Raw genomic sequence first — 27,184 nt, 5'->3', positions numbered from 1 at the left:
ACCAACATGGCATATGTAACTAACCTGCACATTGTGCACATGTACCCTAAAACTTAAAGCATAATAAAAAATAATAATAATGATAATTTTTTAAAAAGTTTATTACAGCCATGGACAGAGAGAAAGCAAATAATGGCTATCAGTGACCTCAGTGGGAGGTATCTAGACTAAAAGAATCTTGTAGTCTTCTGCACAAGATGGCCTACTGGCTTCTAGGCAAACATGATACGTAATTAGATAAAGATGGAAGTTTTGATTTAGTTTTCATTGAATTGTTTAATTACAGTGTTTACTAATTTCTGACAGCAACTTCTTTTAGGGAACCAGTTTGTAATGTGGCTCAGAAAATCATTCCCTGACATTCAGCCTAAAATCTGTGTCTACACCTTTCTATCAGATTTTAAGTGACTTTTATCCCATAATAAATCTTCTTATGCTTATACTATTTGAGAGTGTTTTGTTTCTTTTCCTACACACCATATAAAAATGCAACAGTAACATCACATTTAATATGGTGAGTCTTAATCCGTAGTTGAGCCATTGGAATTTAGATTAGTCCTTCTAAAGGTAAAGCTGAATCTCAAGTTTTTACAATGTAGCAATTTATCCAAGGTTATGGGACAAATAATATGTAGACATTTCTTGAAAGTACCCCTACAATGAGCTGAGGGTCTCTCAGCAGATAGCAAGATGCTATTGTAAGGTGTTCTCTATTTGAAGAAAGAAAGGAATTTATCCTGCTTCCCCCTGCTCTGCTGAAAATGTGTGAGATGACGCCTAACTTTGTAGCTCTCAGGCTACCTTACATGCATGTTAAATGCCAACTCAATACTAGTATTCCCTCTCTCTTCTATTTGGTACACTGGGGTCTTTTGTTGGGAGAACTGTGTTATCTCTCCAACAGTGGATATATTCCATCCTTTTATTCCTCCTAAGTGGACTGTACTGAGAAGCAGTTATTCATACGGCCTCTCAGAAGATGGTTCATAAGATCGAAAAATCAGTGGTGTTCAGAGTGGATTCAAATTTGTGGAATCAGTATTCATACAGGTAGTAGAGGATTTTCTTTGAGAGAATTACAAAAATGCTTTAGGACAAATGTTTTACAAACTCTTTGGAAGTTTGCCTTAAAGTTAAACTTTATTGGTTTGATAATAAAGTCACCTCTGGTCATGCTTGATACAAGATTGAGCAACTAGGAAGCACAGCATTGAATATGCTCACCCCTGCCCCTCTCCTCTTTCTTCTCACTCCCACTTTCTAAGGACAGCACTCTTTAATAAAGCAATCTCACACAAGTGTTTATTTCAGTAATATTTTGAGGGAAAAGCCAGGAAATAAAATATGTCTCTCTGCTCACCTCATATACCTCAGTGCTTTTCCCCTGCTGTTGGAATACTCAAAAATTCACCCTGTATTAAAATTTGTTTCAGAGTCTCTTCAAAAATAGAATTGACTGAGGCCAATCTTGACTGTTGACATGCTGCAAATGAAACATGGCCCCTGTATTTGAAAAGTCTTTGGCTGAGTGGGACAACCACATACATAGAAAGGCCTTTTTAAATATCAACAAGTTTAAGTATTTATATGCACATTTCATTCATCACTCTAGTGTCCCCTCAGTTTTTTCATCAGGGAATATTTCTCAAAATTACAGGGCAAAATCATAATATGTTAGCATTCTGAATCCAGTAATATACTTTTTAAAAATGCATCATAATCTAATGGAGTTTATCAGGAAGTCAACTTGGGTCTGTCATTTGAAAATCAATTTGTTATTGTCCACATTAGCAGTAGAAAAAATATATGATAATCTCAGAAGATACAAAAAAAAGCTATTTGAAAATTCAACCCTGTTTTATTATTAATATAAAAATCTTCATAGCAAATTGAAAAAGAGAATTCCTTTAATCTGATAAAACATATCTGTAAGAGGTGTACACCTAACATCTCATCTAATCGTGAAATATTGAAAACTGCCAATTTCTTATTGAAATGAAAAAAAACTGCCAATAACTGGACCCATTTTCTCACCCCCGCCCCCCCACCCTGTTACTACCTGATCCAATAAAAACCCAAGGACTTTCAATAGGACCTTCCGAAATGATAACATTTTCACCATAATCCTTTCACGGTCTGAAGCAATGAGCAAGGCAAATAAGTGTTAATCCCCACATGATTGGATTATGTCCGACTTCCTGTACAAGACAGAATGCTATAAAAACCCACAGTCAGTGATGGATTGAGCCATTTGCTCTATTCCTAGACTAGCTAGGCCTGGTCAAGTCTCCGAAGGCTGAAGCTATGGAGTTCCATCCATCAACCTTGGAAGAGCTGTCTTGGAGGCAAGCAGGTCCAGAGTCCCATATACCACGGGACCTGAACCGAGAGCAAGCGTGGGCCTGGGCACTGGATAACTTCCCTGTGCTGAGCCGCCACTCCTGCCAATGCCATCAGCTCTACGGGAGCTCTGCTGGGAGCTGTTGGCTGCACCGCGCCTCCACCGGGCACGGAGCCCTTCCCGGAGATGAGAGGGGCCAAAAACGGCCTCGAGACTTCCATGTCGAGGAATCAAAGGCTGAAACCACAGACGGGCTCCAGTCACCTCAAGAAGACGCAAATGCTACCGACGGCGAAGTCCAAAGCTGCCTGATGCAGCCTGGAGATGCCAGCGCCTGCGGAGGTGGAAGGACACAAGCCCATGGCGCCCTCTGCAGTTCAGGCCGCCCCCGGAAGCTGCTGAAAACCCAGGGTTCCATCAGGAAGGAACCCGGAAAGGAGAGGAACCCCAGCCTTTCTGCAAGCCTGCGACACTACCTGCTTCAACGAACACTGTGCTGGAAGGAGCCTGAGGCATACCAGTGGGGACCCTCATTCTGTCCCTGCGGACTTTTACACTGGAACTGTGCCCTGCACCCACAAGAGCCTGGAGGTCTCTGCTGTGGAGATCATTCCTTAATTTGTTCTTCCTCTCCTGAATGTCCTAAACATTTTTTATTTAGAGAAACTCTCTTCATGTAATGAATATTATGCAATATGCTAAAGAACTGTTCTTGTAGATGTACTCAAAATTGCTATGGCTCTTCCATTGAAACTGTACATGTATTGAATAAAGCCTTTCCCTATTCTCCACCTGTGGAATTGATTTCAAGCTGGTAAATCAAGATTGGTATAGATGGGCCTGAAGCAGACAGAAAAGGGACAGGGACCCAGCTCAGAGGCCTTTTTTTTTTTTTTTTTTTTTTTTTTTTTTGATGGTGTCTTGCTGACTGGGTCGCCCAGGCTTCCGTGTAGTGGCGCAATCTTGCTTTAGTCTAAATTCCAGGGGGCCTTTAAGGAGCTGTGGATACTAACACAGTGGGAGGGGACAGCTGGTTGGATCACTTGCTGGAGTTGCTTCAGAACTGACTGTGGCCCTCCAGATGAAGCCAGGAAATAGACATTAACAGTGTTCTTTACATCAGGGGCCCCTAACCTTTGTGACACCAGAGACTGGTTTTGGGGAAGGCAATTTTTCCATGGGTGGGGGGTTGGGGAGACAGGGATGATTTGGCGATGAAGCTGTCCTACCTCAGATCATCAGGCGTCAGATTCTCAGGAGAAGTGCGCAAGGTAGATCCCTCGTATGCGCAGTTCACGATAGGTTTGGCGCTCTTATGAGAATCTAAGTCACGTCAGATAAGCGGAGCTCAGGCGGTAGTACTCGCTTGCCTGCCAGTCACCTCCTGCTGTGTCGCAGGTTTCCTAACAGGCCACCGACCGCTAAGGTTCGCTGCCTGGGGAGTTGGGGATCCCCGCTTTAAATGGTTTAAAGGTTACGTTGTCATAAGGGGTGAAAGAGGGGTTTGGGAAGTCCCTCGCGTGAGGCCGATGGTGCCCGCATACTGCGAGGCTGGCTGGAGTGCTCTTTATGGCGTGGGGCAGATGTAACCTCTTTGCCTCATCTTCCCCTGCGGTCCCCAGATATTTCTCGGACTGTCTGCAGCATCAAGATACGGGCTTCAGAGCACGGTTTTAGCACCCGTGGGAAACTGTTACAACAGCTGCAATGCAGAAATATCCAAGCCCTGTGAACCCGAGCGTGGTGTGGGTTGACGTGTTAAACAGACGTATAGATCCCTCCAGAGAGTTGCACAGACTTCTCCGCACAGTGGGAACTGCAAAACTCTTACTGGTGCAGCAAAACGCAAAACATATATACTAGAATATTCTGTAGTTAATCCTGTAGAGAAAACAATGGAACTTAAATCTACTAATATTTCACTTACAAATATGATTTCAGTAGATGAGAGATTTATACACAAACCACATCATCGGGACTCCCAAAAAAACTATTTTGACTCAAGAAGCCATAATCACTGAAGAGAGGTAGCCTCAGCAGTTACCTTGAAGGACTGATGGCAAGAACTATACCTTCAAATGCTAATAAAGGCCGGGAAGCACTGAAATGGGTCATACATAAATTACATGTTAAGACTGAAGAACTGACAGCTTCCGCCAAGAGGAAGCATAAGAACTTCGATGGCAGCGGCGGCGGCAGCATTTGTAGAGAATTGATAATGAAAATGTGAAGACAACGTCAAGTACTCCACGTCTCTCCAAGCTGGCAATATATTTATTTTAAAAATATAAATATCTTTTAAGTAGAATTTTTTAAAGTAGGCTGATATAAGAATGTGACATTACATCAAAACAAAGAGATGCATGGCCACCTGAAATTCGTGTTGCTTGAAATGACTGTCTGATTTTGAGGATTCCAGTATTTATGTGAAAATTTAACGATTTTTTGAAAGCAATCCTTTTTAACGTTCATTTTAACTTCAGGGTGCATGTACAGCTTTGTTAAATAGATAAACTTTTGTCATAGGGGTTTGTGTACACATTATTTTATCACCCAATTATGACGTCTCCTGCCCATTAGTTATTTTTCCCAATCCTCTCCCTCCTTTCACCATCCACCTTCAATGGCTCCAGTGTCTGTTATTCCCCTCTTTGTGTCCATGTGTTCTCATTATTCAGCTCCAGCTTATAAGTGAGGACATATGGTATTTGCTTTTCTGTTCCTGCATTAGTTTGGTAAGGATAATGGCCTCCAGCTCTGTCTATGTTCCTGAAAAAGACATGATCTTGTTCTTTTTTATGGCTGCATTGTATTCCATAGTGTATATGTACTATATTTTGTTCATCCAGTCTACCTTTGATGAGCATTTTGGATGATTCCATGTCTTTGCTATTGTGAATAGTGCTGCAATGAACATACACATGCATGTGTCTTTATGATATGACAATTTATATTCCTTTGGGTAATACCCAGTAATGGGATTTCTGGGTCAAATGATATTTCTGTTTTTTGGTCTTTGAGGAATTACCACACTGTTTTTCACTAAGTTTGAAATAATTTACACTCACCAATGGTGTATAAACAACATTTTAACATTTTTTTAAAGTGCTTGGAAGGTGGCATTGATGTTGAATCAAGATAGAATTTTAAAACTTTTCACACATTGCACCCCTACCTGGCTTTGGTCCCATGCCAGAACAAAGCAGAGCCATCTCATATACACACAATTGTCCTGTTGCTGTAAACTTCAACAGCTTGCATGAAGGAATTCAATTTAAAAGGAGAAACTGTGTAGTTTTCAAAGACCTTAATTCGTATAAAATAACTTGCTCTGCTATAAACCATTATTAAAAACCAGTGTTTTGGTTTAGTACTTAAATATATTTAGAGCGAAAATTATCACTAGAATAATATATGTCTCTAATAAAAATATGCTTTTATTGTAATAAAAAGTACTACATTGATTTCCCAAAGTTTTGCAACCGAATAAAGACATTACCTTTCTTGGATTTGTACTTCTTGGTTTAATATGCTGTGGCATGGGCTGGTTGGTTACGTTAACTGGGAAAATAAATTCCTTACTTGAAAATCAAAATAAGACAAATAACAAGGAGTGGGGGCAGATTAAAGAGGACCAGAGGAAGATTCTTAGCCTTGTGCCTTCTGAGTTAACAACCACAGCATTCCAGGGCATTAATTCCAGATCAGACAATTCCAGATCTGACAATTCCAGGCAGCTACAGAAGTCTGCCCTGGTGGGTCTTGCCCAGGATCTGGAAGTGCAAGATCAAAGCGCCAGTGATTCAGCTCCTGGTGAGGGCTGTCTTCCTGTCTTGCTGATCGCCATGTTGTAGCTGTGTTCTCACATGGCACAGAGAAAGAGGGAGAGACAGAAAGGGGGAGAAAGTGAGAGATGGAGAAGGGTAGAGAATGAGAGAGACATAATATCTCTTCCCCTTCTCATAAGGGCACTAATCCCATTATGAAAGCCCAACCCTCATAACCTCATCTAAACACAGTTGTCTCCCAAAGGCCCCATCTCTAAATACCATCACCTTGTGGATTAGCTAAACGAAATTATCATGAATTTTGGGGAACACAATTCTGTCCATAGCACCAAGTCTATGTGATGCTCGCTCTCATAATCTCTGCCATCTCAGGACCTACAGCAACTAAGACTCATTTCTTTCTGCAAGCATTTCAGAAGACTGTGATATAAAAATGTGCCATAGAGAATACATCCATTTGGGACTTTTAAACTCTCCTCTTCCCTCAAATACATTAATTAATAAATTAATTAATGTTAACATCTAGTTTATGGGTTCCGATTTAACACCCATAAACTAGATGTTGACACTAAATTATTTATTTATAAATTTATTTTAATTTATTGTAATAAAATAATTGATTAATTAATTTTGAGATAGTGTCTCACTCTAACACCCTGGATTATTTGGGTTATTTCAGAGAGTCCCTGTGGCAGGTGGTATTGTTTCACATTCATTGCTCGCCTATATGGGGGCAAGTATACAGGCATCCATTGGGTCCATCCCTGTTTATTCCTTGATTACCTTCCAGACTGGACCTTATTCAGCTCATTGAGATTCACTAATGCTTAACTCGTAGCATAGACTTTATTTCATATTAATTGGTTCAAAAGTGTGACCAATGCCCTATGTCATAATTCTTTTTAACTCGGAAATAACTCAGACATTCAATGGTATCTGAAATAATTTTAAGATTTTAAGTTACATTAAAAGATCACTGGCGGGGCGCGGTGGCTCACGCCTGTAATCCCAGCACTTTGGGAGGCCGAGGCGGGCGGATCACGAGGTCAGGAGATCGAGACCATCCTGGCTAACATGGTGAAACCCCGTCTCTACTAAAAAATACAAAAGATTAGCCGGGCATGGTGGCACGCACCTGTAGTCCCAGCTACTCCAGAGGCTGAGGCAGGAGAATGGCGTGAACCCGGGAGGCGGAGCTTGCAGTGAGCCGAGATCGCGCCACTGCACTCCAGCCTGGGCTACAGAGCAAGACTCCGTCTCAAAAGAGAGAGAGAAAAAAAAATTAACCTACAAGCATTGATTTTATTTATATTTACTCAATTTATTTATTTGTAGCAGTTTATCTAGATTAGTTGTTAGAATTGAGACATTAGACAATCATCGCTCAAAGTTTTTTTTTTTTTTGTTAACCATTTGCATAGCCTGTGAATATCAGGTGTTTGCCTAAGCAAAAATCTTAAACACACAGGCATTTTTGCTGATAATTCAGAAAAATTAGCTGTTCTTATGGAACCAACAATGTTAAATTTGTCTTATTTATCAAAAAAGTCATTCAAAGAAAGAGGATTCTGTTTTTGGTTGAGTTTACGGTCTTATAATACTCATGTCAAATCCTTGCTCTTTAAAATATCTAGCAAAGGCAAATATAAAACTCATCTAATTAGTAAACCCAGACAAAAATGTATGCCTACAATTCTGAAGACATTTCTATTTTTATTTTGTCAATAATTTTAAGGCAAGCTTATTATTAAAGATTACTAAATTCACATAAATTTGAAAAGAATTTGGGCTTTCTTACTAAATTTATGAGCACTCATTTACTTATAAACCAATGTGGTGCCATTGTAGACATAACAGATAATACATGTAACATACACAGAAAGACGTATCCATACACACAAAGATCAAATGGATGTTACCGTGAAACTCTAGCCATGACATGGCATCAGAAACTCATTATTTTACAGAAGACAGCTGGATCCGAATTATTTCTGACAAAATTGGGAACTATCCTCATGGCTAAACTTTATCTGCCCTGATAGGTAATCCAATTAATGCTGTGGACAAAAACTTTGGGTAAAGCAGTTTCCAAAGCAGTTTTATTTTTAAAACTTTCTTAAACCTTTTTGTTTGTTTGTTTGTTTCAAATACGTTTCCAATGTTTACTTCTTAGCTAGAACTGGCTGAACGGCCTACAAAAAACAAGCTCTCCAATAGCCTTGAATTAGCAGTATTATAAAAGGTAAGAGCACGAAAATGGGCCTTAGCTTCTTCTCAGTTTGGGAAGATGTTACAGTGCCAGGATTATCTCATAACAATTGTAATCATGAACAGAATCTGATAAATCAAAATGGTGAATCAGGAATGGGCATCTGTGGAGGGAATCCTCTGGCGATCAACAACATCCATATGGGGTGAAGTTGCCTGACTCAACAATTGTGGGCTGCTGCTATTTTCACCCTTTCAGTGATTAAATGTTAAAATACCTGACAATACCAAGTGTTAGAGAGTATATGAAACTTTAGAGTACCTTATGTATTGTAAGTGGGAACATGTGTGGTACCATCACTTTGAAAAAGAATCTGTTATCTTATGAAGCTGGAAGTCACATATCTCAAAACCTACCAATTCCATTTCAGAGCACACTCCCAAGAAAAGTTCTTGCACATAAATGCATACCAGGAAATATGTAAAAGAATGTTGGTATCTTCGCTTTTAACAGTAACAAAAACCTGATGGAATGGGAGGATCCAAAACTCCATTATTAGGAGAGTGGATGAAAATTATTATGGTATATTTTCAAAATGGAGTATTTTACAAAGTCCAAATAAGTAAATCAAATTACTCAAAAGTCTGGTTGCACCATAAGAATATAATGTTCAGTAAAAAAAAAAAAAAAAATGGTTGATAAGACTACATAAATCATGGTTATATTTTATAAAGTTAATATTTTTTAAATGTCCATTAAAATATGTAGATACATATTGATAAATAAATCTAAATTAAAAATAAGCAATTGAATAACGAACTCAGAATTCACCCTGGTTATGTTGATTTAGAGAGTTGGGAGAAGGGATACAAAAAATTATATCCACAAAAAATTAAATTGAAAGATAGACCTTAAATTTACACCAAAAATGAATTTCTTAACACTGAATGGCAAAATCACATTTACCCATCAATCCACAGACAAAACTGTACCACCTAAAATCTCCCTGAGTGAGGCTGTGCCTCTACAAAATAGAGAAAATGGAAAAGCATGCACACTACAAAACTACAACAAAGTGTATTTTCCAAGCAAAGCAGGCTAAAAGAAAGGGAACAGAATTGGAGGGACCAAACTTTTTAAGTCCAGGTCTGCTCCCAAGCTCTACGTCAGACAATATTTGAGTTAGATAATTCTCTGTGCCATGATTTCCAGTTGAGAAGTAAATAAGGTAAAGTAGAAACTACACTTGGCAGAGGGCCTGTCACAAATTACCATTCAATCTTGGGGGAGAACTAAAAAATAGGGCAAGAATATAAAATTGCTTATAAGAAGTTACTTTATGGAAATTGGAGGGGGGAAATCATTTCCCCACATAAACAATTTTTTTCAATGTTTTGAACTACTCTGTAAAAAGAGAAATGCAATCATATTAATATATTTTTAAAATTACAACTCTAAGTTCCTTGTTATTGACAAGAAGTAAACAAAGTAAAATGACACCAAGAATTAAAAATAAAGAACTGAATACCTGAATTTAATTAAATTTTAAGGTAAGTCATAAGATAAGTCGTTTGCCATTTTCATATCTCTGAAACAGGTATACATTTTAAATCTGGTGATCTTTCAGGACTGTGACATAGTTTAATTAGCAGATTTTTCTTAGTAGTATTGAAATAACGACACATCCCTCTCCCTCCCCCTCCCCCTCCCCTTCTCCCTCTTTGCACCATCTCCCTCTGATGCCCAGCCGAAGCTGGACTGTACTGTCGCCATCTTGGCTCACTGCAACCTCCCTGTCTGATTCTCCTGCCTCAGCCTGCCCAGTGCCTGGGATTGCAGGCGTGCACCACCACGCCTGACTGGTTTTTGTATTTTTTGGTGCAGACGGGGTTTCGCCGTGTTGGCCGGGCTGGTCTCCAGCTCTTGACCGCGAGTAATCTGCCAGCCTCGGCCTCCGGAGGTGCCGGGATTGCAGACGGAGTCTCGCTCACTCAGTGCTCAATGTTGCCCAGGCTGGAGTGCAGTGGCGTGATCTCGGCTCGCTACAACCTCCCCCTCTCAGCTGCGTGCCTTGGCCTCCCAAAGTGCCGAGATTGCAGCCTCTGCCCGGCCGCCACCCCGTCTAGGAAGTGAGGAGCGTCTCTGCCTGGCCACCCATCGTCTGGGATGTGAGGAGCCCCTCTGCCCGGCTGCCCAGTCTGGGAAGTGAGGAGCGCCTCTTCCCGGCCGTCATCCCATCTAGGAAGTGAGGAGCATCTCTGCCCGGCTGCCCATCGTCTGGGATGTGGGGAGCACCTCTGCCCCGCCACCCGTCTGAGATGTGAAGAGTGCCTCTGCCCGGCCGAGACCCCTCTGGGAACTGAGGAGTGTCTCTGCCCCAATGCCACCCCGTCTGGGAGGTGAGGAGCGTCTCTGACCGGCCGCCCCGTCTGAGAAGTGAGGAGCCCCTCCGCCCTGCAGCCGCCCCGTTCGGGAAGTGAGGAGCGTCTCGCCCGGCAGCCGCCCCGTCGGGGAGGTGGGGGGCAGCCCCCGCCCGGCCAGCCGCCCCGTCCGGGAGGTGGGGGGCAGCCCCCACCCAGCCGCGGCCCTGTCTTGGGGGTGGGGGGCGCCTCTGCCCAGCCGCCCCGTCTGGGAAGTGAGGAGCCCCTCTGCCCAGCCGCCACCCCGTCTGGGAGGTGTACCCAAGAGTTCATTGAGAACGGGCCATGTGGACAATGGCTGTTTTGTCGAATAGAAAAGGGGGAAACGTGGGGAAAAGAAAGAGAGATCAGATTGTTACTGTGTCTGTGTAGAAAGAACTAGACATAGGAGACTCCATTGTGTTCTGTACTAAGAAAAATTCTTCTGCCTTGGGATGCTGTTAATCTATAACCTTACCCCCAACCCCGTGCTCTCTGAAACATGTGCTGTGTCCACTAAGGGTTAAATGGATTAAGGGCGGTGCAAGATGTGCTTTGTTAAACAGATGCTTGAAGGCAGCATACTCGTTAAGAGTCATCACCACTCCCTAATCTCAAGTACCCAGGGACACAAACACTGCGGAAGGCGGCGGAAGGCGGCGGGGCGCTCTGCCTAGGAAAACCAGAGAGCTTTGTTCACATGTTTATCTGCTGACCTTCCCTCCTCTATTGTCCTATGACCCTGTCAAATCCCCCTCTCCGAGAAACACCCAAGAATGATAAATAAATGCTAAGAAAATAAAAAATAAAAAAAGAAATAACGACACATCTTACAATGACTAGTTTCTTAGATTGAGGAAATTATAATTCCAGACAAATGTTAAGCCAAAGAAGGCCAGTGTAGCTCTAGTACTACATTGGCTTAGCCTCTCTCTTCAAATTACTTAGCTTGCTGAAATAATCCAATTAGGCCATCTGAAAAACACAAACAAACAAACAAAAAACACAAGATAAACCAATACAAAAGATGTGCCTGATAGTTACAGGACCAACAGGTTTGGATACCTGCTGTGCAGTAACATAAATATACACCAAAACACTGAAACAGCAGGGCTTACAGCAGAAAAAGAATGTAATGATAGCAGGGCAGCCAGGTGAGGAAACAGGAGGGACCCTCAAATCCACCTCCCTGAGAAATTCTGGTCTGGAGGTGTTTGTTTTTGTTTTGTTTTGTTTTGTTTTGTTTTGTTTTTAACAAAATCTTGCTCCATCACCCAGGCTGGAGTGCAGTGGTGTGATCTCAGCCCACTGCAACCTCTGCCTCCCGGGTTCAGGCGATTCTCCTGCCTTAGCCTTCTCCTGCTTCAGCCTCCTGAATAGCTAGGATTACATGTGTGCACCACCACACCCGACTAATTTTTGTATTTTTAGTAGAGATGGGGTTTCAGTGGTCTCGTACTCCTGACCTGGTGATCTGCCCACCTCAGCCTCCCAAAGTCCTGGGATTACAGGAGTGAGCCACCATGCCCTGCCCAGGTCTGGAGTTTTAAAGGAGATTGTGGAGAGCAAGAAACTGAAAAATTGGGGTCATTGATTGTTTGGGGTAAAGGGGATGAAATCATCAAAATATAGAAACTGCATTCTTCGGTGAGCCAGCTCCTCATGGGGTCTTTCAGACTAGCTGGCATCAATAGTTTTATCAGTCTTCAGGACATAAAAGAATATATCAAATGAAAACCTTGGCATTTTACAATGTTAAAGGTGTTCTCTACAGAGCAGTTAAGGGAAACTATAATCTTGTGATTGGGTCTGCATAATTCTGAGAGGGTATAATTATTCTGCATAATTATTCTCATAATTTGGGGCAATAAGCACCAAAGAACTATGAGCAAGAAGGCCAGAGAGCAAGGTGACCTAATCATTAATGCTGAATGTACTGCAGTCTTGATATATTTTTTATTCTCCTTCTCCCATTTTCCCTGATTAACTTTATAAAGTTTATAGGAATGGTTTCATGACTGTCATTTCCATTCAGAAATTAATTTAAAGGAAAAATGTTGAAATAATTCCTGGATATCTTTTCAAATAATGTATTATATTTTATTTCTATTATTTCATTGTGTAGCAAACGCCACTGTTAGGAATACATTTGAGAGTATATTTGGAAATGCAAAATGGCAAAAGGCATTACATCACTCGTCCATGGTGCAACATGAGCATATGCAGCCGAGACTCCATCCACCTCTTTTTTGGATACTGAAATGTTAAAACTGGTAGTTACTGATGAGAGGAATTGCAGTGGAAGTAGGAATAACAGAAGAAGGAGAATAACTTAAAAAAATGCATATAATCACATAACATATAAGGGTCTTGCAAAAAAATACTGTAAAAAGCATCATATTAGCTCAACATATTTGCCCTTTTTTTTTATTTTTATGTTTTTTGAGATGGAGTCTCGGTCTGTCGCCCAGGCTGGAGTGCAATGGCGCGATCTCGGCTTGCTGCAAACTCCGCCTCCCGGGTTCACGCCATTCTCCTGCCTCAGCCTCCGGAGTAGCTGGGACTACAGGCGCCCACCACCGCGCCGGATAATTTTTTGTATTTTTAGTAGAGACGGGGTTTCACCGTGTTAGCCAGGATGGTCTCGATCTCCTGACCTTGTGATCCGCCTGCCTCGGCCTCCCAAAGTGCTGGGATTACAGGCAAGAGCCACCACGCCCAGCCAAAAAAATTTTTAAGGTACAATTTTATGTAAGGCATAGGATTCTTCTTTTTCAAAACCCAACCTAATTATTTCTTTACTCATTTCCCTACTTGATATGAATGCCTGATAACCTGGGACTTCAATCCAGCTCCAGCATGAACTACCTTTGTGATCTTGGACTGTGGTGTAAACTCACTGAGCCTCATCTTTAAACCAAGCAATACCTCTTTGATATGCTAAAACATCAAATATAAGTGTATTTTGTCTAGGCATGCCTGACACACAGAGTTTCTAGAGGAAAGATCCTGCCCTCTAAGCCCTGGTGCAACAGACATCACCACACCCATTCCTGGGATCCCTGACTGTACTTCCTGCTTCCTGGATATCTTTTCAAATAATGTATTATATTTTATTTCATCTCTGAATTATTAAATAAGAGGTCAAATTTGCTCCTATTTTACAAAGTCCCTTTCATGAACACATTCCTAGTAAAAGTTAATGTTTAGAGATTGCTTGGCAGAAAATAATCTTCTCAGTTGTTAATAAAATCACTAATTTTTGTTTTTTATGGCTTGAAAGATAATTGTAATAAGAACAAATATAAAATGGTGACTTCTTTGGTGTATTTTTTCTGTAAGTCAATTTTTTCCATTTCAGGTCATATCCATAGTGAAATTATAATATGTCTTCATCAGAGTCAAATATTCTATTTACAAAAGCATCAATGTAAATGGAAAATATTCTATTTACAAAAAAAACAGAATTTCATGATCAGATATTATTCTTTACTGTTAATAAAGTAATAACATGCCAGACTGAAGCCAACATTTCACACCCATGTGTTAATATTCTACCATGGGCAGGGTATGGTATCTCACACATGTAGTGACAGCTCTTTGTGATGCAGAGTGGGGAGGATACCTTGAGGCCAGGAGTTTGAGACCAGCCCAGGCTACATAGAAAGATCCTGTCTCTACAAAAAAATTATTTTATAAATTAGCCATGGGTGGTAGCACACAGACCTAAAGTCCTAGCTATTCCGGGTGCTGAGGTGGTAAGGTTCCCTTAGGTGTAGGAGGTAGAGATTACAGTGAGCTACAATTGTGCCACTGCATCCCAACTGTTACAGGACCAACAGATTCATATGCCTGCTGCACACTTACATACCAATTACACTGAGACAGCAGAGTTTGCATCAGAGAAAGAGTTTAATGATTACAGGCTACTGAGTGAGGAGACAGGAGCAAACCTTCAAATTCATCATTCCAGAGAGTTCTGGGCTACAGTTTTTAAGGGGATTGTGGAGGGTGAGAGGCTGGAAAATTGGAGAAATTGATCAGTTGGGGTAGGGAGATGAAATCATCAGGATGTGGAAACTGCATTTTCTGGTGACTCACCTTCTCATGGGATCCTGCAGAACAGCTGACATGAGTAGTTTTACTGGCATGCAGGACCTGAAACAATATTTCAAAGGGAAAACTTAATGTTTCCTTAATATTAAGTTGTTATCTATAAAGTAGTTGAGGTGAACTATGATCTTGTAGCAGAGTCTACATACTTCTGAGAAAATAGGCAGTAAACAACTATAAGGAAGCAGGTCAGGGACAAGTTGACCTAATGATTAATGCTGAGTGTGCTGGGATATAGTATGGATGTTTGTCCCTGCTCAGATCTCATGTTGACTTATAATCCCCAATGTTAAAGGTGGGACTTGGTGGGAGATACAGGGTCATGGGAGTGGATTCCTCCATGGCTTGATGCTGTTTTTGCAATAGTAAGCTTTTGCACCATCTCATCGTTTAAAAGTGTGTGACAACTCTCCACCACTCTCTCTCTCTCTTGCTTCCACTCTGACATGTGATGTTCCTGCTCCTCCTTTGCCTTACAACATGACTGGAAGCTTCCTGAAGTCTCCCCAGAAGCAGATGCCACGATGCTTCCTTGTACAGCCTGCAGAACCATAAGTCAATTAAACCTTCTTTTGTTTTGTTTTGTTTTTTACAAAATGCCCAGTCTCAGGTATTTCTTTATAGCATGCAATAATAGCCTAATACATGCTACCTGCGGAGTTTACATTCATTTCTCTCTGATAAAGTTTAGATGACATTTCCCCTCCAAATATCATGTTGAAATGTAATCCTCAATATACAGATGGGGTCTGGTAGGAGGTGTTTGGGTCATGGGGGCAGATCCCTCATGAACGGCTTGGTGCCCTCCCCGCCATAATGAGTTTACAGGAGATCAAGTTGTTTAAAAGGAGGCCCGGTACCTCTCCCTCTCTCTCTTGCTCCTTCTTTCACCATGTGATACACATGTTTTTCCTTTGTCTTCCACAATAAGTGGAAGCTTCCTGACACCCTCAACAGAAAACGCTAGTGTCATGCTTGTACAGCACAAAACTGTGAGCCAAAATAAAAATCTTTTCTTTATAATTTAATCAGTCTCAGTTATCCATTATAGTGTGAACATCAAATATCTGAGACAGGTCTCAGTCAATTTAGGAAGTTTATTTTGCCAAAGTTAAGGGCACGCACCCATAACACAGCCTCAGGGAGGTCCTGACCACATATGACCAAGGTGGTCATGGCACAACTTGGTTTTATATACTTTGGGGAGATATGAGACATCAAACAATATACATAAGATGTACATTGGCTCCGTCTGGAAAGGCGGAAAAACTCAAAGTGGAGAGGGGGCTCCCAGGTCATAGATTGGTAAAAAACAAACAGTTGCATTCTTTTGAGTTTCTGATTAGCCTTTCTAAAGGAGGCAATCAGATATGCATTTATCTCAGTGAGCAGAGGGATGACTTCGAGTTCTGTCTGTGCTTTGTCCACAAAGAAATTCCTTGTGAGGGTGAGGGAGGTATGTGGCTTTTTTTTTTCCTTTGAGAGCAAGTTTTGCTCCTGTTGCCCAGACTGGTGTGCAATGGCAGGACCTCAGCTCACCACAACCTCCACCTCCCAAATTCAAGCAATTCTCCTGCCTCAGCCTCCCGAGTAGCTGGGATTACAGGCATGTGCCATCACACCCGGCTAATTTTGTATTTTTGGTAGAGACGGGGTTTCTCTATGTTGGTCAGGCTGGTCTCAAACTCCCGACCTCAGGTGATCCGCCCACATCAGCCTCCCAAAGTGCTGGGATTATAGGCGTGAGCCACTTTGCCTGGCCGGTATGTAACTTTTTCAACTTAGCAGCTATATTCTTTAGGAATAGAATGGAAGGCAGGTTTGCCCTAAAGCTCCCAGCTTAACTTTTCCTTTTGGCTTAGTGATTTGGGGGTCCCTGGATTTATTTTCCTTTCACATTTCCTCCCGTTTCTTTTTAAATTCTTTCAGATAAAGCATTTTACAAGAAAGTGAATCTCCTCTAACATGATATTTGGAGAAGAGTCATCTGATCTCTCATGGCTACGATGGTTTATTCCCAGTTGGGTAGGACACACATTATTAGGAGGGCTCATTTTTAGCAGGTTGTGAAGTCTCACATCCTATGAAGAGAAAATATGGGTAGGAAAGGAGAAAAACAGCGACAAACAAACCAAAAAAGATAATTCTGGAAAATCAATATGGGCCATAATACTTTGAAGTCCATACATCAGCAGGCAGGTATGAGAGTGGTTTATGTATGTACATAGGTTGTTCTTATTTACTTCTGAAGTTTAAGTTGTCTAGCTTCATTTTGCAGGGCTTTAAGAAAGCACAGTTTCGTTTTCAGTGATTTAAAATTAGGAAAAATGGGGAAGGGAAAGGAAAAGAAAGAAGAAAATAATTGAAAACATCATTTTGGAGACTTTTAGCCAGAAAAAAAATTTGGAATTCAGTCCAAACTGTAGAAAATAATAAAAATTAAATAACATTAGGCAAGACTAGAATCTAACAGCATGTATACTGTAGTTGTTGAAACATAATTTTTCTCTCTCCAGTTTCCCATTTTTACTAAAGAGAAATCATGGTAGGACCTATTCGCTTTATTATACTTGGCCTAATTATTTGTATAAAGTGCCGCAAGAACAATTATTTTTCACACAAGCCTTTTTAAATGACTTTGATGGAACTCTGTTCCGTAGAAAAAGTCTCAGATAAGACTTTTTAAAAGCCGAGCCCAGCCATGGCTTTGTACCATCGAATACATATGAGTTGGGTAAATTCCCCTCCTCTAGAGGTCCCAAGATCACTTGGGGCTCCTGGGCTTGTCAAAAAGTGACATTCTTTACTTACCACAAATCAGAAACCCTGTATAGGGACCGTGTAGACAAGATTTGGGGCCTGTTTTCCCAAGGGGCTTTTATTGGCTCTGTAAGTCAAGTTTGACTCCTTAAAGAAAAGCACACCATTTCAGTCAAAGCCTTGGTAAAATAACCAGTTTCTCCAATGGTGTTCTGTTGCAAAAGAAAACATTCTTATTGCACTTATGCAAATAACTACATTGACATAAGTTAAGAATATTCACAAATAGTTTCCAAATTCTGGAGAAATCAGGTAAAGAGAAATAAATATGCTCCAAATTTTGTTCACTGGAGTATACTTTACTGAATTTTTAAAAGCTGTCAATAGCTCAAAAGTAAAGTTTCCTTGACTCAGGAAAACATAAAAAAGGATCAGCAATTTTTTAAGGATCAGCAATTTTTTAGCAAAAAAGTCAACAATATCATTTCAGTCTTCTATTTGTTCAGTCCATGCAATTAACTCCTGTTTGATATTCACGAATATTTCAGCTCTCCATGAGAGTCCTAAAAGTTTACTCCTCTATTCCACTTTTTAAAAAAATAATGTTCCCAAGCAGACTCATGTCACATTTTTCTTTATTCTAATGTCACTATCTCCAGAGTAATTAGAAACCTGCATTCAAAAACACCTATCAAAGTCCAATAGCTAATTATAAACAACCTTTTGAAGAGGACTGAAAATAAGACAATTGTCTGTGGATGACAAAGTCTTAGGACAGGGTTTTATAATCTATCAAACATTTGTGGAGAGTGTTTTACAAAAAAAAAAAAAACCTTTGAGCTACACAGTGAATGTAAAGCTGAGGCTAGACAGGAATGGGATAGGGTGAATCTTCAGTCCCAGAGATCAACAGCCAATGGTTCATTTTTTGTGGGTTAACCTGACCTGGTGGAGTCCTCCATTGGTACCAAGCACAGTCCTTCACTTTCAACTCTAGATGACTTACCCCGTGGCACTTTTACCTTTTGCTTTCTGTCTAGCCTCCTACATGGTCTTTCTTTTACCTACTCTACTAGACTAAGTGATTATAACTGTTATCTTTTCTGAGCCTATAATCAAAAGTCAGTATCTGACAAAGAAGCAGATTGTTAAATCCAAGAATTTCTCTGTATCAGGAAAGTATTAATATGGATTCCTGCCTCCTCATTCATTAGTTGCACAGCTTCCTGCAACATAACAACTGGCCAGAAGATTCACCTGTGCAAATTGCCTGAGTGTTGCAGACTGCTTTTATTTGATCCCTCCCACCATCCACCCCCTGTTTTTGTTTTGTGTCACTTTCATTTGGTTAATAATATTCTAACAATATTTATCATTATAGTTATCTTGATTTGATGCAATTTTTCTTAATGAGATTGATAAAAATATTAGTCTTTCTTAATTCTTTATTATTTATTGTTTTGGATAACACACTGGAAAGGGAAATAGGAAAGGCTCTACATCGTTTGTCATATGTGCTCCACAATTTGCCCTCAAGTTTGATTCCTAGGTCCTACCACCCACACAAAACTGCCATCACCAGCCTGCTCCAATTCTACCCAATTACTAGCCATTGTCATACTTCAAAGTTCCTATGACCTCCTCCAAAGGAGCACAGTTTTGTATTTGATCACTTTCTGACCTCCCTGGAATCTACCCCACCTCCAATCACACTAGGATTAGAATCTAAATTCTGCAGCTACCTTGATATCAGTCTCTGTAGGGAAGCAGCCTGCAGCCTCCTATGGACTCCCATCAAGACAGGTTACCTTTTCCCGCTACAGGGTGCTGCTCACAGATTTTTTTTACTAAGATGGGAAGCTGGAGTAGAAATGGGAAGAGAGGGCCGGGCACGGTGGCTCACACCTGCAATCCCAGCACTTTGGGAGGCCAAGGCCAGCAGATCACTAGGTAAAGAGATCGGGACCATCCTGGTCAACATGGTGAAACCCCGTCTCTACTAAAAATACAAAAATCAGCTGGGCGTCATGGCACGCTCCTGTTGTCCCAGCTACTCAGGAGGCTGAGGCAGGAGAATCCTTGAACACGGGAGGCAGAGGTTGCACTGAGCCGAGATCGCGCCACTGCACTCGAGCCTGGTGACAGAGCAAGACTCTGTCTCAAAAGAAAAAAAAAAAGAAATAGGAAGACAGAACTGATGGTAGGTATTTTGCTTTGCAATGACTCCAGACTGCTCTTCTATTTCATAGTGTCTGTAACTATGTGGGTGAGAACAGTGTAGTTTTTCCTTTATTCTTGCAACCACAGGACCAGGAGGCAATTGGAGGAGCCTCAAATAGCAGGGAAGGTTTTGGCTAGCTGAAGAAGGGGTATGGTGGGAGGGAGATATTGAGGCAAATTCCTTGGGAGACAGAATTGCAAGGGCAAAATAGATTTCCTTACCTGGCAGTGCCTTCTCTGCCTTTGTCCTGCCATCGCTTCTGCCTAGGATCCCCCAGAAAAGGATAGTACTGGTTTGCACAGGAGCAGAAGTGGTGAAAATGGGAAATGATGAGTGTGGATGGAGATGCTCATGGCAGGGTCTGTAGGTCTCTTTGACGGGGCTCAACTCACAAAGTGCAGATTTTTATTGAAATATGAATGCTTGTAGAAAGGACATTTTCCTACTGAGCAATGGCAGTTCCGTATTTCTTATCAGAAAGGAAGTAGGCCTCGGTCTGATTGAAAAGTGAGGAGAGGGAGGATTCAACACTTACAAGTTCACCTGCATTGCATTTCCCAGAAGAAAGAAGAAAATCAATAACGCATTTCAAAGATCACGGTGCTAGAGACAGAGAACCACAATTTAAGCTTTTCCCTGGGCTTAGAGGCGGATGTCTCACTGCCAATTTCACGTCCAACACCGGAGCCTCGCAGTCCATTTTTCTCCCCTGCTGTTTTAGAACTATCCCCAAATATCAAGGACATCTGAATGAGTGAACCATCAGAATAAGGAGCGATTCCCACAGAGTTCCATCCCACAGGGAAGGGACGGGACCAGCGGGGCAGGCCTGAAGCCTGGGTTGAGCGGCGCTGTGCCTTTCATTCTTCACCGAGATCTCGGACCTAGAGTTTCCAGGTTCCGGAGGGATGCTGTTGTTGACCGCTAGCCTAGAATCCGTGAGGGCTGAACCGGGACGAAGGCCTAGGACAGAGAGGTGGTGTGGAAGGACCTAGCCGCGGCCACTGGAAGAGCAGCTTCCTGCAATGTAAAGTGTTCGCGACCTGCATTTGTTTTGCTTTCTTCCTGGAGGAGCCAAAACCGTCCCATTCTGCATCCTTATTCCAGCTCCTTTCCCTCTGCGAATCGCACTTGGTGGGTCGCGGGGCCCTCAGTAATTAGGGATCACGGTTCAGCCAAGAAAAATAAAGGTTTTCTTAAGCCTGAAGCCACTGACTTGAGGAGGGAGCGTGGGAGTAATGTCAGTAGCAGTTTTTTATTTCGTTTTCGTTTTTATTTTCTAGTCACTACGCCACCAAAGAAAGTTCCACCCAACGGCCAGTCGATCCGTCGCAGCGACTCTTTTCCCTGAACGGAGGGTTTATGGCTGACACCTCCACTTGTTTCTCAGAGCCGGGGCTGACTGCCGGCTGCATCTTTGAATGGCGACCAAAAAAGACATGCATTTGTCTGGCAAAGTCGCTGGCGTTCGCCTGTTGCCCGCGCTTGCCGGGTCCTAGCGCAGCCAGATTCTCACACCAGCGAGTCCAGCGCCCAGCGCCACTCCTCCTTCGGATCACCTGTTTCTCACATGCGCCTCCGCAGCAGCACTGGCCTGACAGTTTTCCGGTTGCGACAGCGCTAGTTGAGCCAAACAAAACGTTTTCCTGCTTGCTCTGGGCGTCCCATTCTCCATCCGAGGCCTTCTAGTCCCGGTGTCACTGTCGCAGCACCTGGCGTTCGTTAGCTCTTTCACCAGCGGCGCGGAGCGGGCGGTTTTGCTGTCACGGCACATGTGGCACGGAGTTTCTCGGTGGCCGAAACCCTCTTTTTTCTCAGAGTCCAGTTTCTTGGTGACAGCGCCGTTGGTTGCGCCATAAGGAATGTTGTCCTTGACAACCCGCCGGCTGCAGTCATTCGCAAGCTCCAGGCACCGACATTTCGCAGAACTGAGGTCTCTCGGTCTCAGCACAGCTCGTTGCTCGATGCCTCCATTTTCTCGGGGCGACAGCACTCAGGTCGCCGATCTGAGGGATTCGGAGCTTCCCCAGCTGGGGTGAGCCTGGCGTTCCCGGGCGGCGGCGGCGGCGCTGGGCTAGGGGAGCCCGCCGCTCCTCCGAGCCGGTGACAGGGGAGCTGCCCGGGCGCCGTCTCTTCCCAGCGCCGCCGCAGAACCCGCAGAACAGCTCGACCTCCAGAACCCTGTGCTGTGGCGGCGGGGCTGGCGTGTCTGTCGCAGGACCCCGCGGATTCGTCTGTCGTTGGCTTGTTGGTCCTAACAAGTTTCGATTTCAGGGTGCCTGCGTTTCCTTTTCTTTTCTCTTCTTTTCCTTTTGTTTTGTTTTGAGACAGAGTCTCGCTGTGTCGCCCAGCCTGGAGTGCAGTGGCGCGATCTTGGCTCGCTGCAACCTCCGCGCCCCAGGTTCAAGGGATTCTACTGCCTCAGCCTCCTGAGTAGCTGGGATTACAGGCGCTCGCCACCACGCCCGGATAATTTTTGTATTTTTACTAGAGGCGGTGTTTCATCATATTGACCAGGCTGGTCTCGAACTCCTAACCTCAATAATCTGCCCGCCTCGGCCTCCCAAACTGCCGGGATTACAGCATGAGCCGCTGCGCCCAGCCGGTGACTACGATTTCTACCCCCTGGTTCAAGTCGGGGAATAGCCAAAATGTGATTTCTCAACCCAAGCAAGTCCCCACTTAGGACAAACACCAGCCTAGGCCTGGCGGCGATTTCTAGGTCGTAGGAAGTCGATGTTTCGCCACAGAAAGGCTGAGTGACCCTGTGACTCATTTCCCAGCAACTCCGGGTTTCCTGTAGCCTAATCATAACAAACGCAGAGTTAGCCCTGCCTCAAGTTTCTTTTTTCTTTTCTTTTTTTTTTTTTTTTTTTTTTTTTTTGAGACAGAGTTTCTTTCGTCCAGGCTAGAATGCAGCGGCGCCATCTCGGCGATCTCGGCTCACTGCAACCTCCACCTCCCGGGTTCAAGTGATTCTCCTGCCTCAGCCTCCCAAATAGCTGGGATTATAGGCGCCCGCCACCACACCCGGCTAATTTTTGTATTTTTAGTAGAGATGGGGTTTTGCCACATTGGCCAGACTGGTCTCAAACTCCCGACCTCAGATGATCCACCCGCCTTGGCCTTCCAAAGCCTCAAGTTTCTAAGTCGTGGCAAGTTCCGGCTTCCTACTAGTAAGGCTTGCTTTAGCTGCGCAGGAGATGTTTAACTCCTGTAGAAATCTGTGTACCAGAGAATGCTATTCATTTAGGTTTAGCGATGACCAGTTTAGCAGTGCCTGGGAGCTCTTACACCAAGGCTAGCTGCGCAACATCAAGTCCCGCCTTAGCTATGTTGGTGTTTTTTAAACTCCCATGGAAGTCAGGAAATGCCGGCAAACGCGATTTCTGGTTTACGAAGCTCGGTTTGACGATAGCAATTTCCGCCGAACGCGACTTTTTCCTCTTGTGGACCAAGTCGGGATATACCAGCTACTACGATTTTTTAGTCGTAAACAGGTTTAACCATGACTGGGTTTTGTTGGTTTCTTGTTGTTGCTGTTGTTTGTTTTTGTTTTTGTCCTAAGAAATGTAGACTTAGGTGTAACATGTACCGGTTTAGATCTAACAGGGATATCCTAATCACGGAATTGCTTCATTTGGCAATACTTGTAATTTCTGCTTTGTAGGGTTGGTTCTCTCTAATTTTTGCTTATTTTTAAATTCTCTTTTTGTGTCTTTTGCTCTGAGAACAACGTTACCGGTAGTTTCCAGTGTGTTTGCTTTGCCTTTTTATTTGAATTTTAGAATTTATTATTTTAAAATTTTATCTTATTTAAATGTTATTCATTTTTCTTCTACTAATTTTGAGTATCACAGCTTCGTACTCCTTGACTTGCATTCTCTCAGGAGCTGGGGAGCCAAGCTCGGTCTCCGCTTCGGTGGTTTCAGGTCCCGGGTTCTGTCTGGCGGCTCTGCTTCTAATGCGGAGCTGGCGGTTTTGCAGCAACGCTTTTGCCAGTAGCGCCCACTGGGCGGTTTTTCAGTTGCTGCACCGTTCTTAGCGCCCAACGGAACGTTTCCCGTACGCGGAGTCCATAAGTTGTCTGTGCCGTCACTTTCTCGGTTCTGGCACCGCTAGTATCTCCTAGGAACTTCCTAAACCCGTTTTACGGTGCAGAACGGTAATTGCACCGAGCCTCTGTGCCAACTACTACTTCCGTAATACCGTTAGCCGGCTCTTTTCCTGTCACAACACATTAAAACGTGTTAAAACACATTAAACGGATTAAACACGTTAAACGGATTAAAACACATTAAAACGTCACAACATATTTAAACAGAGTCGGTCCAGTCCTCCAGACAGTATGTTTCGGCATGGAAGCACCCCTCCTAAGAATCCGCAGTTTCTTTCTAGCAGCACCGTTATGGCGCCTAAACGGATATTTGTTTGGCAATACCAGCGCTATCCGCTAGGTGCCGGCGCTTGCTGAGTCTCAGCGCCGCCAGATTCTTGCTAGCGAGGTCCAGAGCAGTGCAGAGACCTAGCGGACAGTTTTCCGGTGGCAGCAATGCTCATTTCCCGGACACAGATGGTTTTTGGCCCCTGAAGAACTCTTTAATCCCTGCGTTTTGTAGCGCTCGTTCTCTGTAAGGTTTGCTTAGTATCCGTTTCATTTCGACTTCTTTTCTCGCTATGTTTTTCTGTCGGAATTACGATTTGTTTTGTTTCTATGTGCTCTCTAGAATTTTACCGGTTTTCATTTGTCTACTAATTTTCGTGCATTCGTTACTATTGAGTTTCATAATATCTGGGTGCCCTCTGCCCACGAGCTCCGGAGAGCATAAATACCCAGGCTGATGGTAGTGCTAAAGGTTCTGCTTCCTCTCGTCAATCAGCGCAAACGCTTATGTCCTCCTGCTCTGAGGCTTAATTAAGCGATGGAGCAACATTTTCTTGGCTATGTGAAGCCTGCTTGAGATTCCGCAGAGGTGGTGCCTGAGCTCCAGCCTCGGCCTATTTTGAATTCAGAAGACTGTGATATTACTGTGTGAGCCACCACTTTGGGAGGCCAGCATGGGCAGATCACTTGAGGTCAGGAGTTGGAGACCAGCCTGGCCCAAGTGGTGAAACCCCATCTCTACTAAAAATACAAAAATTAGCCGGTGATGGTGCATGCCTGCAATCCCAGCTACTCAGGAGGCTGAGGCAGGAGAATCTCTTGAACTCGGAGGCAGAGGTTGCAGTGAGCTCAGATCGTGCCACCGTCCTCCAGCCTAGGCAGACTGAGACTCCATCAAAAAAAAAAAAATCTTAGAGTTATATTGTATGAAATAATAGGTAGTCATTAAATGTCTGGGTCATTCTCAACTTTACAAAAGTACTGTAGGCAAACATTTTTCCAAAGAAAAAGTGTTATTATTAAAAGGAAAATAGTTTTATCTAATTCAAAAGTTATTTAGGAAAAAGGTAAAAACATACTGTACATTTTATCAAAATAATTCCTGTGTAATTATTACTAGGTTTTTATTTGCTTAGAAAAACTGAGATTAAAAAAGGTTATTATATCTACATAACTTTCTGTAATTCTTTTAAAGTTTTTTTGTTACCAGGTTACAGGGCTTTCACTCCTGGGTCGAAAAAGGTCACCAACTCCTACTAAATCTTAAACATTAACAGCAACTGAAGCCTCATCTTCAGACCTAAGAGAAGATGAAAATCAGAAGAAGCTGCATTCACGAGACCTGGGTCCAGAAAATTAAACTATTCAACCCCCTAGTCCCAGGGACTATTGCAGAAGAAGTGGGTGTTTGGACTTGTAAGGACCTACTTTAAGAGCGAAAGTTAGTTCAGTATTTCTCTATAAACAGTGGTTTTGTTTTGTTTTGTTTTGTTTTGACAGGAACTAGCTCTGTCACCTGGGTTGGAATGCAGTGGCATGATCCTGGCTCACTGCAACCTCCATCTCCCAGACACAAGCGATCCTGCCACCTCAGCCTCCTGAGTAGCTGGGACTGCAGGTGTGTACCACCATGCCTGGCTAATTTTTGTATTTTTTGTAGAGACAGTGTTTCATCACATTGCCAAGGCTAGTCTCAAACTCCTGAGATCAAGGAATCCACCCACCTATGCCTCTCAAAGTACTGAGATTACAGATGTGAGCCACAATGGCCAGCCTATAAAGATTAATATAAAAGGAACACTGATGCAAGACCAGCCTGTGGGCCCCTGTGTCAGATTAGCAATGTTTTCTTGAGGTATTAACCCATTCTTTTTTTAAACATTATAAAACGTTATGAAAGGTTTATAAAATTATAGCTTCTGGTCAAGATGATTAAAATTTAATACACTTGTCTATAAGATTTGAGAAATAGATTTAATTGGCTTCATTCTATCTTCATTAGGTCTTATTTTTTGGGAAAGTAAGTCTCAAAGAGTAAAAGGTTTTGCCTTTTTGTTTTTGAAATATTTGAGTTACCACTTTGAGTAAACGACTGACTACTTTTACAATGACCTGTGATTCTATTTTGTGATATCAAGTGTTTTAAACATTGACCTTGTTTTAAGTATTTGACAAACTTTCTAAAATCCAATTCTAAATTCGGTCTTTTTTACCTCATTAATTTTTTTTGACATTAAGTCCCCTGAAATCCAAAGAGATACATTTGGCTTATTTGGCATAATAAGATCACATAAGATGCATTATCAAATATGAAATGATATTTAACTTTCTTTAGATTGTATTTATATGAATGTCTCATTAGTATGTATTACAAAATCGTATGAGATTCCTGTGATTCTGAAATGTGTTAGTGTATGTTATCAGAACTAATTAAGATCATTATATTAAATTGTTGTATACCATAGCTATAACCAAATTTCCTTGTCCATTGCATCTTTAACCCTTGCTATTCTAATACTTTTGCCATCGACAATTATTGTTTTACTTTGATCCTTTTATAGGATTATAATCAGCTATAGACCTCTGAGACTGTTTTTTGTTTCTTGTTTTTTTTTTTTTTTTTTTTTTTTTGAGATAGGGTCTCATTCTGTCACCCAGGCTGCAGTGTGGTGGCATGATCACTGTTCAATTTACCCTCAATCTCCTAGGCTCAAGCAATCCTCCTACCTCAGCCTCCCAAGTAGCTGAGACTACAGAGGCACACCAGGCACCCAGCTAATTTTTAAATTTTTTGTAGAGGTAGAGTCTCCCTATGTTACCCAGACTCGGCTCAAACTCCTGGGCTCAAGCAATCCTCTCATCTCAGCCTCCCAATGTGCTGGGATTTCTGGAATGAGCCACCACACCCAGTCTTTTAATACATTTATTGTTTCTTCATTAACAAATGCTAAGCATCTATATTATACTAC

The 27,184-nt window shown here is 42.3% G+C and overlaps 1 long non-coding RNA gene and 1 pseudogene across 1 annotated transcript; one reads left to right on the top strand and one right to left on the bottom strand.

Moving 5' to 3' along the window:
- Positions 1–3,555: 3,555 nt before the first annotated feature.
- On the top strand, positions 3,556–4,557 carry LOC117980468 (PRELI domain containing protein 3B-like; annotated as a pseudogene).
- Positions 4,558–14,630: 10,073 nt separating this feature from the next.
- Positions 14,631–25,416, bottom strand: LOC129397780 (uncharacterized). The gene is made up of 2 exons (XR_008625383.2): positions 20,053–25,416; positions 14,631–14,895 (listed from the first exon to the last, which is right to left on the bottom strand). It is a non-coding gene; the product is annotated as an uncharacterized LOC129397780 (long non-coding RNA).
- Between the last annotated feature and the right edge of the window lie 1,768 nt (positions 25,417–27,184).

The sequence above is a fragment of the Pan paniscus genome, chromosome 4 (assembly GCF_029289425.2).
Source record: "Pan paniscus chromosome 4, NHGRI_mPanPan1-v2.0_pri, whole genome shotgun sequence".
Classification (NCBI taxonomy): domain Eukaryota; kingdom Metazoa; phylum Chordata; class Mammalia; order Primates; family Hominidae; genus Pan; species Pan paniscus.
Note: the sequence above shows the minus strand (reverse complement) of the source record. Positions and strands in the feature narration are given on the sequence as shown.